We start from the raw sequence: 3,209 nt of genomic DNA, 5'->3' as shown, positions 1-3,209 counted from the left end.
TCAGTGAGTGGGACACGTTACTGGAACGCATCTTACAACTGCCAGCAGACGCGGAATGACGTCTGCCTTTTGCGTAGGAGATCAAAATCGCCGCATTCATTCACACTATGCAGTACTTAACTCGGTTCGCCCTTTTACTAAATATTCAGTTTATACAGTAAAGTATGAATTACATGCAAAGGTAATTGTAAAATCATTCCTGTGTCGGAAAAAGAAATGCTCTTTCTGGAGGAATTGTTTCCAGGATGACTGCGTGATAGACGCAAGACTGCTTTCTCGTGTGAGCATTGTGCTAATTCTTTACCTAAAAAAATACGAGAGTAGTAGTAGTAATAATAGTCAACTTGGTCATGAATTACAGGCTCGGTTATGTGTAGTTCTTTGGAAATAGTACAATTCCGTTGTGTTTCAAATGAAACTTGGCACGGACGATAACTATAGTGAGTTTGTCTGTGGAGGGCCCAACTTAAAACCTGGGTTTCTGTAATTGCTGGTAACTCAATCGCATCACGAAAGTTATCATTCAAAATTGTCATCGCATTAAACTACCAGAAACGTACTGTTTGATTCCGAGTTGTCTCATTCGTTACTTCTTTCTGTTTTCATTCCTTTAACAGAGTCCCAGTTACTCCGGAGAAACTCTGAATCCAACTGCCATCATCCCGTGGCGCCAGCAGCAACAATCGACCGCTGATGCAGCGACAGAGCTCTGCGGTCTGCGGCAGACGGAGAATTAACGGAAAGATAAACTCGGCTTCTACATCACAACGATCTGCAATTGCGATTAATGTCGGAATGTGGTTACGACCAGTACAGTGTCACTATGCGAATCTGGTGCAGTTTCGTGATTTTGTGGATCGCGTGCTGGCTTTCCAGTGCCGTGGCGGAATGTAGGCGGACGACCTGGCTGGATGTCATTCAGTGACGTATGTGTAACGAACGTATGAAGCGACTAATTTAAACAGTGCTGTTTGAGCGAGGTTTGCCATCCAGCACCGTTATACAGGGCGTGCAGAAACAGTTTGACCAAAAATGCAGGGCGGAAGGACAGCATGAAACATAGAAATGCGTGTATGGCAACTAAGGGTCGTAAATCCATATTATCAGCGCTACGGGAACGTAATTGAAATCTGCCATACTGAGGCCGTTGTTCAAAATGATAAGTATTTTACAGAAAATGTATACATAAATTTCAAGCGTCACAAACATGTGTATCGCATTTAGCTGACGAATGAGACTGTACTTCTTCAGAAATGAGGACAATCACATGCCCATGTTTTTTGTTTGAGTATATTTCAAAAAGTTAAAATGAGTGAAAAATGAGCGACCACTTAAGTAACAGGAGTATGTCTAGAAAATGTTCGTCCTCCGTTTTCATGCTGCCGTATCGCCGTAAATATTTAACTGCGACCTGTATTTTCTATACTCAGATTCCTTCGTTTGACACTCTCTTTGTGCCCTACGCTTTTGGTCAAATAGTTCTTCCGCCCTGTACATGCCAGACGATGCGTTACAGAATGTTATTCGAATTCTCAGGAGTGCAGTACACTTAATCGTTCGTAGGATGTTCTAACAATGGCAAAATGTCAGAATGCGTTAGTAGCGATTTGTAACTTTAAAGCTCAGTAGACAGTAACTATGTTAAATAAATGTGACACATATAACGAGGCACTACGGAATTACACGTGTAATATGTTTTCTGATTACAAAAAGTTCTCTAGTGGAGCGGTAACCGCATAAATATCGTGACAAGCGTGTGTGTCACGCTATTATGGAGCAACGTATGAGACCCCACAGAATCGGTATTAGTGAAAGCATGCACCGTTGGTTAGTTGCCAAAGCGTTCAAAATTAAACAAAACACTTAACTGGGTCTATGACATTGGAACTATCATCGTGAATGAAGACGAAATAAATTCATAGTGTCTATGATGTGGAAGTGATGATTCAGAGACTGATGAATACCGTGAAATTAATTTCTCTATTTTTTTTTGTTCGATAAATATCTACGACACTATGGAACCAAGTAGCCCCTATTCCTTCTCCCGACCACAGGCAAACACTATTCTACTTATTAACTGTTTTGACAATACTCAAATGTGGTGAATATTGCTTCTAGCCCTCCATCAAGGTGGGCTAACCGAATCGGATACCTGCCGCGAGTTTCCATGTTTGTACTGAGCAGTCAAGATGAAAGGCGCGACAGAGACATCGACTACGCGGGACACAACATTTAGATGACCAAAATTTCGGAAACCAATTTTCTGTTGTGGTGGTTACGAGTGAGACCTTAATAGATTCCACTAGCCGGAACGACCGCCTGCGGTACGTTCCAAGCTTCATACGTTTCACACCTATGGCCTCCGCTGAGCAACTGTCGACGATGAAACAAACTAGGCGGTGTTTTCGTAGTGTGAAAGGAAGACGTCAATATGTAATGTAGAGTAGGAATTCCTTACGGATGCCAGTGAAAATATAAGGTGGAGAAATGTGAGGAGGAGATCAGACGTAAAGGGTTGTTCAAAAGTCTTATCCAGGCCCATTAAAGCGTTCGTGGCTGCTTTATTAGTAGACCGGAATTACGCTCGTTGTCGAAAGAAATTTTCTACAGCCTTGTCAGTGAATTACTGTTTGACTTGAACGTGTTCTTTGTCCTCACAGGTGCAGTGTGTAAAGGTTCTGGATAGGTACGAATGGAATCTGTCGATACACACCGCGTTTAAATTCCGCATCTGCACAAAGCAGGTGACATTGTCGACAATTTTTTATACTTCTTTACAATCGATGTCTGTTGACAATATAGACGCTGATAATGCGTATATGATTAAGACTTGGCCGTGACTCAAGACGAATCTTTCTAGCCGTTACAAGTCTTGATAACCTTGAGGCGTAAATACGTAACAACTCTTACCACACAAAGCGTGTGATCTGGGTGGGCATAATAAAACAGAATCTCATGCATTAACTGACCCGGATAAAAATGTTTTGACGGTGTTTTTTGAAGATTTCTGTACGTGTTTTGTGAAAGATTTTCTCACACAACCTCCTCCTCCTCCTCAGAAATTTAGGATACCATCAGCTGGAGGCAGCTGTGACAGAAGGCCGGCCATGAATGTGCGGACTGCGAAGCAGCACTGTCGGCATGCATTAAAAAAGGTGCAACTGGCCATCGACTAGGCGTGTGATTCACATGTTGGAACGGACACGCAT

This window comes from Schistocerca nitens, unplaced genomic scaffold (genome assembly GCF_023898315.1).
Source record: "Schistocerca nitens isolate TAMUIC-IGC-003100 unplaced genomic scaffold, iqSchNite1.1 HiC_scaffold_341, whole genome shotgun sequence".
NCBI lineage: Eukaryota > Metazoa > Arthropoda > Insecta > Orthoptera > Acrididae > Schistocerca > Schistocerca nitens.
This window is presented reverse-complemented; position numbering follows the sequence as displayed.